This window comes from Papio anubis, chromosome 11 (genome assembly GCF_008728515.1).
Source record: "Papio anubis isolate 15944 chromosome 11, Panubis1.0, whole genome shotgun sequence".
In the NCBI taxonomy this organism is placed as follows: Eukaryota; Metazoa; Chordata; class Mammalia; order Primates; family Cercopithecidae; genus Papio; species Papio anubis.
Genome location: NC_044986.1, coordinates 101,294,236 through 101,304,259, shown reverse-complemented (window position 1 = coordinate 101,304,259; position 10,024 = coordinate 101,294,236).

Below are 10,024 nucleotides of genomic sequence, written 5' to 3'. Positions count from 1 at the left end.
GTAGATGGGATATCACCTTGGACCTGAAAGGGTGACCTGCCCCCATTAGTCACAACTGTCAAGCTTGGGCTTGAGCGGCAGTGGATCATGGAGACAGGGCACAAAGCCAGAAGCAGATTGGAAATGCCAAGGGCCCATGGCTGTGGGATCAGCTCAGGTCCCGAAGTCAGGTGAGCAGGCAGGAGTGTCCATGGGCCAAGGCAAAAGGGAGGGAAACCAGCCAGCCAGTCAGGCTGCCCTGAGGCACCAGCCCCTGCTCCCAGCAGGCCCAGGCTGGAGGCCTTGTATATTTTGGCTGCTCCAACAGTAGCCTGTCCTGCGGTCTGTATAGGGGAGCCTTAGACCAGAGCTGGGTCACAGGGGTGAGTGTTCAAGGCCAGGGTAGATTCCTTGTGAGCAAGCTCGTGCCAGCACCTCCATGGATACTTTGGGAAATACCACACTGGAAAGATGGCTGGTTTGTTTATTTCCATAAATGGTGCAAGAATCTGTGGTGTAAATTTTAAAAACATGCCTCGTTATATATCTAGTATTGAGTTGGTGGTCAGGATCATCATTTTAGCTGGGTTCTTATAGTCCCAGCTACTCAAGAGACTGAGGCAGGAGGATTGCTTGAGACCAGGAGTTCGAGGCTGTGATTGTGCCTGTGAATAGCTATTGCCCTCAAGCCTGGGCAACATAGCAAGACCCATCTGTTAAAAAACTCATCATTCAATTTAAGTCGAGTCATTTTTGAGATACTTCATGATTTTTAAAGGGCTAGTATCTAGGATACTAGAGGGTCATACTAAATAGACATGCACTGGACTGTAAAGGGCCACTGCCTAGTGTATCTTAAATAATAAATATTTGTCAAATGAATGAATGAACCTGAACTGACACAAACAGAAAGTCTAGGCCAGGTAAGATACCTCATGACTATAGTCCCAGCACTTTGAGAGGTCGAGGTGGGAGGATCACTTGAGGCCAGGAGTTTGAGACTATCCTGGGCAACATAGTGAGACCACGTCTCTACAAAAAATTAAAAAATTCGCCAGTGTGGTGGCTTGGGCCTATAGTCCCAGCTACTCGGCTACTCGAGAGGCTGAAGTGAGAAGATGGCTTGAGTCCATGAGTTTGAGGCTCCAGTAAGCCATGATTGCACCACTGCACTCCAACCTGCTAGGTGACAGAGCAAGACCCCATCCCTTAACAAAAAGAACAAAAGGGTCTATGCAGTAGTCCACCTTAGCTGTAAAGGATGCATTTCAAGACTATCTCAGTGGGTGCCTGAAACCTCGGATAGTACCGAATCCTGTATATATTATGCTTTTCCCTATACATAGATAATTATGATAAAGTTTATAAATTAGGCACATATGAGATGAACAGTAATAACTAAACATAGGGCAATTATAACACTATTCCAGCATCACTGCTTTTGCACTTTGAGGCAATTAGTCAGTACAATGAGGGTGACTTGAACACAAGCACTGTGATTTCTTCATAGTTGATCTGATAACTGAGATGACATGGCTACTGAGTAAGTCAGGGACAGGTGACATCTGTAACTCAGGATATGCTAGACAAAGGGGTGATTCACCTCTCAGGAGGGATGGAGCAGGGTAGTGCAAGATCTCACCACACTACTCAAAACAGCATGCAATTAAAAACTTATCAATTGTTGATTTCTAAAATTTTCTGTTTAATATTTTTGGATCACAGTTGACTGCGGGTAAGGAAAGCTGCAGAAAGCAAAACCACGGATCAGAGGGGACAATGCTGCTTTCTGGAACTCTGTAAGGAGACCGACATAAACCCAAGAAACTAGGAACTAATACATCATGACATACTTTTTCTATTTGGGAAGTGGAGAAACCATCCCCTTCTCCACAAAAATGACACTTAGGAAAGAGACCCCAGGAAGGGTGGGTAGCAAGTGGAGTGAGGGCAGAAAATAACTGATGAAGGTCAATTTCAGCCTTCCTGCCTCCAACCTTCTCACAGACTCCAGTGCAGAAGAGAATGTATTTAGCTTCCTAAATCTGTGTGTACCACTAACAGGTTAAGAAATGAGTTAAATGCCAGATTCTTAAGTGTTGCACGTGGGAGCATCTGAAACAGAGACTTTAGTCACTTTGCCTCTGCCTTAAACACCCACACAACAGAAATGGATCATGGCATTGGCTGAGCAAGAGGGAAGAGCAGAGAAGCAAGAATACTAGAAGTTACTCTGTGTTTTATACAGGTCGTGCCTTCCTGATCTGAAAGCCTGAAATGCTCCAAAATTCAGAACTATTTGAGCTCTGACATGACTCCACAAGTGGAAAATTCCACACATAAATACTTAATACAAACTTTGTTTCGTGCACAAAAAAAGTATGCAAAATATTGTGTAAAATTACCTTCAGATTATGTGTGTAAGGTGCACATAAAATATAAATGGATTTTGTGTTTTGCCTTGGGTCCCATCTCATTGTGTATATGCAGATCTCATTACGCACATGAAATTGCAAACACTTCTGCTTCCAAGCATTTCACATAAAGAATATTCAGCCTGTACCACATATGTATCCCCTTCTTTCCAAGTGCTTTCCTCTTAATCCAAAACGAATCTTCCACCTCATTTGATGAGAATTAGTAGTTCCCTAGGTGAGCGTGGGTATGAGCTAATTGCAATTTTCAATACCCTTTTAAAAAATATAGTGCTTAATTCCTTTCGAATTTCAATTTAAAAATTCTTCTGCCTGAAAACTGGAAACTTCTAAAACCCAATCAATGGCCAGGCACGGTGGTTCACGCCTGTAATCCCAGCACTTTGGGAGGTTGAGGCAGGCGGATCACTTGAGTCCAGGAGTTCGAGACCAGCCTGGCCATCATGGTGAAACCCTGCCTCTACTAAAAATACAACAATTAGCTGGGCGTGGTGGCGGGTGCCTGTAATCCCAGCTACTCGGGAGGTTGACATGGGAGAATCGCTTGAACCCAGGAGGCAGAGGCCGCAGTGAGTCAAGATCACGGCACTGCACTCCAGCCTATGTGACAGAGCTAGTCTCTGTCTCAAAACAAAACAAAACAAAGAACCCAATCAAGTTTGACAGGGTAAATTATTCAATACCTATGGAGCTTAGTAAAGAAAAAAATGGATGAGTGTGCTATTTTTAAGATACTATGAGACAACAGGTTTCCATTCCTTTCTCACCACAGTGGGAAATGTTTAAGTCAAATAAACTTTGGGAATGAGAAGCCTCTCTGAGCAAATAGTAATTTCTTATATATTTATATACTTATAATTGTGGTAAAAAACACAGAACATAAAGCATATCATCTTAACTACTTTTAAGTGTACCATTCAGTAGTGTTAAGTATTTGACATTGCTGTGCGATAGATCTCTAGAACTTTTTCATCTTGCAAAACTGAAACTCTATACCAGGGGTATCCAATCTTTGGGCTTCCCTGGGCTACATTGGAAGAAGAAAAATTATCCTGGGCCACACGTAAAATACACTAACACAAACTACAGCTGATGAGCTAAAGAAAAAATTATATATATAAAAAAACTCATTGTATTTTAAGAAGGTTTGCAAATCTGTGTTGGGCCGCATGTGGCTCATAGGGCCACGGGTTGTACAAGCTTGCTCTGTACCCATGGAAAAACTGATTTCCTCCTCCCCTCCTGCCAGCCCCTGGCAACTGCCATTCTGTTTTCTGGTTTCTATGAGTTTACCTACTACTTACAAGAGTGGAATCGCATAGTATTTGTCTTTTTGTGACTGTCTTATTTCACTTAGCATAACGTCCTCAAGGTTCATCCACGTTGTACTATGTGACAAGATTTCCTTCCTGTTTGAGGCTGAATAATACTCCACTGTATGTATATACCACATTTTGCTTATCCAATCATCTGTGGATAGACAACTGGATTGCACCCGCCTCTTGGCTATCGTGGATAGTGCTGCTATGAACATAGATGTGCTAAGAAATAGTGATTTCTTATACTGAGACAGTACTGTGTTAACTAGAGAAGAATGAGTGTATTTAAGTTGTTAGTGACGGGTAAAAATGGGGCAGGAAAGATACTGGTGACCCTTTGAAACATTAGCAACTTTTGAAACTATGCCAAGACCTCAAAGAATTTTGCTGGAAACTTTTCAAGTGTATATGATTTCTCTTCAAAAGATATTGTTTTAAACCAAATTGTTTTTCTTGGGCTTAATGACAGGATTTAGTCTTTAATGAAATGTTCTGGAATGAAGGTTGAAAGAGGAAGTAGAAATATTACACTTATTAAAACCCTCCAAACTATCAAATATTCAAGTGAACCCCTTCCATTTATTAGAAAGCTAAAATAGTTTCATGCAAAGATAAGTATAAATAGCTTTTGTTGAACACCTTATTTAGAATCATTATTAATTATTATCAATTGTTAATCTTCCTATATGAGATGTCAACATCTTTTTTCTAAAATTCCATTTTGATGTTTTTAAGTATTTGGAGCCAATTATTATCTTGTCAGTCAGTTTGATTGCAGTGTATTTCTTTTAACTCTTGGGGTATTTTTTTCCCAGCAAAATAGGAATGCAAACACCTGAAGAATAAGTGACTCGAATGAACATTATTTTTTTTTTTTTTTTAATTTACTTGAAATTCTGGGATACATGTGCAGAACATACAAGTTTGTTACATAGGTATACGTGTGTCATGGTGGTTTGCTGCACCTGTCAACCCATCACCTAGGTTTCAAGCCCCACATGCATTAGGCATTTGTCCTAATGCTCTCCCTCCCCTTGCCCCCGACCCGTGACAGGCCCTGGTATGTGATGTTCCCCTCCCTGTGTCCATGTGTTCTCATGAACATTTTTCTTTCTCTGTCTGGAGAAGCAACAGTAGAAAAATTTTAAAGGACTCTAAGTGTGTATAATTCCTTTGCAGACAACAGGTTTATTTTTCCCCACTTCCATTTTAAAGATAAATAAAAGACTAAACTAAAGTAAGAATATCAAGAAAATGCAGGGACATGTTTCAGGAATCTTTAGTAGTGTGAATATTATGCATAGTTTATCTCTGTCTGAAGGACTGTGAGTCAGAAAGGATGTGAAAACCATCTGGGTAGAAAAAAGTAGTGTATCTAGAGATACATTGTGCAATCTCGGATCCTTATCTTCTTTTTAGTGGTTATCAAAGACTACAAAGATTTCATAATATCAAACACCCTAAAAGAAAGAACAGCCTGCATGTCAAGTGCCTAAGATTGATATCTTGTTTCTTATTTGTTCACATTTATTTTTAGTTTCCTTTTTTCGAGGTTGGACAAACTCAAAACAAATTAATAAAAGAGACTTAGGATCTAATCATTGTAAAAGTTTATGGTGCAATATTAGACCAAATTCCTGCACATGTTTGTCTCTAGGAAAAAGATTAAGATGCCAGTGTTAGACTACATGAAGACAGCAATAACTCAGGGAAAAGATGGAAGAGTGCCCATCGTAGAAACATGCTGTCCAGAAAAATCACCGATTGTAAAGGACATCCTCTCTTCTTATATAAGCTACCAGATGTTGTTGAATTGAATTGAGAAAAGAAAAAAAGAAAAAGCTTATGAGTCATCGGGTGCAACCACAGTTGAGCAAAGTTTAGCAGCCTTTTTGATTAAAGCATGTGGTGGTATGTGTAATAAACAATGTTACAAAATGAGAAAACATTGATTCTTTACCAAACAGAACTTAGGTATTCAAAACATGATTTGAGCCATAGATTAGAATGGTATTGAAAATAGATGACATTTAAGTGAACAGTGGTCACATACATAGTGTATGATAAAAAACAAAACTATCTTAGGGCCAATAAATATGACATGCCTTGGGAGACATTTTACTTTTGATAATCCTAAAGATCACTTTGTTTATCAAGTGTGTATGAATATGGAGAAGTTCATCAGTATGTGTATTTTAAACACTAGAGAAAAATATTTTCAACTCTTGCCCATTTAGAAATTTTTATTTTTATTTTTTGAGATGGAGTCTGGCTTTGTCACCCAGGCTGGAGTGCAGTGGCGCGATCTCAGCTCACTGCAAGCTCCGCCTCCTGGGTTCACGCCATTCTCCTGCCTCAGCCTCCCGAGTAGCTGGGACTACAGGTGCCCGTCACCATGCCCGGCTGATTTTTTTTGGTATTTTTAGTAGAGACGGGGTTTCATGGTGTTAGCCAGGATGGTCTCAATCTCCTGACCTCGTGATCCACCCGCCTCGGCCTCCCAAAGTGCTGGGATTACAGGCGTGAGCCACCGCGCCCAGCAGAAAATCTTAATAGCTTAATATAGCTGAAATGACTTTGGAAAGTCTAGACCATCACTTCTATCATCCCTCCTACTTCCCCTCTGGACCCCAAGACACATTTCAGAGAGATCTATTTTTTTTTTTTTTTTTGAGACAGAGTCTCACCCTGTCGCCCAGGCTGGAGTGCAGTGGTGCAGTCTCAGCTCACTCCAAGCTCCGCCTCCCAGGATCACGCCATTCTCCTGCCTCAGCCTCCCGAGTTTAGCTGGGATTACAGGCGCCCGCCACCACACCTGGCTAATTTTTTTGTATTTTTAGTAGAGACGGGGTTTCACTGTGTTCGCCAGGATGGTCTCGATCTCCTGACCTCGTGATCCGCCCGCCTCGGCCTTCCAAAGTGCTGGAATTACAGGTGTGAGTCACCGAACCGAGCTGAAATCTATTATTTTTAAGAAGTTGAAGTGTAGACCAGACAGAGAATTGACAAAAATGTTTTTTTTGTTTTTGTTTTTTTTTTGAGACGGAGTTTGGTTCTTGTTGCCCAGGCTGGAGTACAATGGTGTGGTCTCGGCTCACTACAACCTGAACGTCCAGGGTTCAAGTGATTCTCCTGCCTCAGCCTCCCAAGTAGCTAGGATTACAGGCGTGTGCCACCACACCAGGCTCATTTTTTTTGTATTTTTATTACAGACAGGGTTTCACCATGTTGGCCAGGCTGGTCTTGAACTGCTGACTTCAAAGTGATCCACCTGCCTCCACCTCACAAAGGGCTGGGATTACAGGCATGAGCCACCGCGCCCAGCCGAGAAAAACGTTCTTACATCAGAATAAATTCAGGTTGTGGCTTCTGTTTCTTTCTAATGGGGAGCAGGAACTCTTGGACTTGATTTTCAAGAATGGTGCTCAGCCTTTCACCTCCTAACATTGCAGTTCAACTCTAACACCTCAACTCTACCCCATCCCTAGATTTTTCTCTAAGTTCTTTTATTCTTTCTTTTGAATTTTACTTCTTTACAATTTTTTGCTTTCTCCTTATCCACTACTTTTTTTTTTTTTTTTTTTTTTTTTTTTTTTTTTTTTCCCACAAAGAATTATTGTTGGTTCTAAAAAGTAAAAAAGTTCTTCATCCAAGGGGACCAAATAACCTTTTTTTTTTTTTTTTTTTGACGGAGTTTCACTCTTGTTGCCCAGGTTGGTGTGCTGAAGTGCAATGGTGCAATCTCGGCTCAGTGCAATCTCCGCCTCCTGGGTTTAAGCGATTCTCCTGCCTCAGCTTCCCGAGTGGCTGGGATTACAGGCCCCGCCACCATGCCCAGCTAATTTTGGATTTTTAGTAGGGACCGGATTTCACCATGTTGGTCAGGCTGGTCTTGAACTCTTGACCTTAGGTGATCCGAACACCTCGGCCTCCCAAAGTGCTGTCACCACGCCCGGCCGACAAAATAGCTTTGTTAGCTCTGCTTTATTCAATTGACATTTAGTAAATGCCTATTGTGTCCTACCCTTGTGCACACACTGGAGACAAAGAGGAAACAAGATAGTTCCCACTCTTTCTATCATTTTTGCAGTTGTCTCCAAAGGCGGATGTTCATATCTCTAGATGGGTTCAAATGATTCATGAGAGTGAGCAGAAAGTACGAAAACTTCTTTTTATGTTTCTTCTTTTAAATTTAAAAACAAGAAAGTAAGCCTTATTAACATTTAACATGTGGACTGCAGTGAAGCCCTCCCTTGGCCCATATGTCAGATGTCACATGTCAGGTACAGTAATTAAAATAGCCTAAGGAAAGAGAAGAGATCCTATAATGTCAAAGGGGTGACTGTCCAATAGGCGTAATATATGTTATACGTAATATATTTCTACGTAATAATATAATACATAATAATAATACGTAATAATATTTCCAATGTTATACGTAATATATTTCTTTATTCTCTTTTGTTTTTTGAGAGAGAATCTCTCTCTGTTGACCGGGCTGGATTGCAGTGGCGCGATCTCGGCTCACTGCAGACTCTGCCTCCTGGGTTCAAGCGATTCTGCCTCAGCTTCCCAAGTAACTGGGATTATGGGTGCTGGCCACCATGCCCGGCTAATTTTTATTTTTATTTTTGGTACTTTTAGTAGAGACTGGCTTTCTCCATGTTGGCCAGGCTGGTATCAAACTCCTGACCTCAAGTGATCCACCTGTCTCGGCCTCCCAAAGTGCTGGGATTACAGGCTTGAGTCAGCGCACCTGGACTTTCTGATAAATGATATGGGATTATATATCTAGTTTTATTTCCTCAAATAGGCTTATTGAGGTATAATGAATATGCAATAAACTGCTTATATTTAAAGTATACGACTTGATCAGTTATAACATATGTAACATACTCATGAAACCATCGCTGAAATAGAGATAATTAACACTGACAATAGTTTCCTGGTGCCCCTTGGCCACCACCTCCTTTCATCTCTCCCTGTCCTTGCTCTTCCATCCCCTATCCATAAGTACCACTGGTTACTTTCTGTCACTATACATCAATTTACATTTGTTAAATTTTATGTAAATAGAATCACACAGTATGCTCCTTTTTTCAGTTGGCTTCTTTCACTCCATGTAATCATTTCTGAGATCCATCCATGTTTTAACACGTATCAGTAGTTTTCTGTTTAGTGTATTCAGTTGTATGGAGATACACCAATTCCTTTGTCTATTCACATATTTATAAACATTTGAAATGTTTCCAGCTTTGCTATTGCAAATAAAGCTTCTATGAACATTGCACATGAATTTCTTTGTTTCTTTTCTTTTCTTTTTGAGACAGAGTCTTGCCCTGTGCCCAGGCTGGAGTGCAGTGCAGCGATCTGGAAGCTCACAAGGCCTCCGCCTCCCTGGTTCCACGCCACTCTCACCCTCAGCCTCCCGGTGGCTGGTACTGCAGGCCCTCCCTGCGCCTGGCTAATTTCTTTTGTATTTTTTAGTAGACATCCATGTCCTTCCATTTCCATTCCTTCCTTCTTTCTTTCCTTCTTTCTTTCTCTTCCTTCCTTCCTTCTTTCTTTTCTTTCTTTTTTTTCTTTCTTTTCTTCTTTCCTTTCTTTCTTTCTTTTCTTTTCTTTTCTTCCTTTCTTTCTTTTCTTCTTTCTTTCTTCCTCCCTCCCTCCCTCCATTCCTTCCTTCCTTCCTTCCTTCCTTCCTTCCTTCCTTCCTTCCTTCCTTCCTTCCTTCCTTCCTTCCTTCTTTCAACAGTCTTGCTGTCACCCAGGCTGGAGTGCAGTGGTATAATCTCAGCTCACTACAACCTCCACCTCCTGAGTTCCAGCTATTCTCCTATCTCAGCCTCCGGAATAGCTGGGATTATAGGTGCCCACACCATGCCCAGCTAATATGATCAATTTTGAGTTAATTTATGTATATGCTTTGCAGTATGGATCAAAATCCATGTTTTAGCATATGCATATCCAATTATTTCAGTATGATTAATTTGGGTAGTATTAACATTTTAGCAATATTGCCTCTTTTGACTCTAGAACACAGCTTATCTACTCATTTGTTTAGCTTTTTAAAAATTTCTGTTAGCACTTTTAGTAGTTTTTAGTGTGCAAGCCTCTCACACCATTCCTCAGATTTCTTAAATGTATGCTTCCAGTATTTCATATTTGTGGATGCTATTATAAGTTGTGTATTTTAACTTTCAAATTTCTGATTGTTTCTACTGCATACATTTGTTTGTATATATTGAGCTTGTGTTCTACAGCTTTATTAAATTCACTTAGTTCTACTAG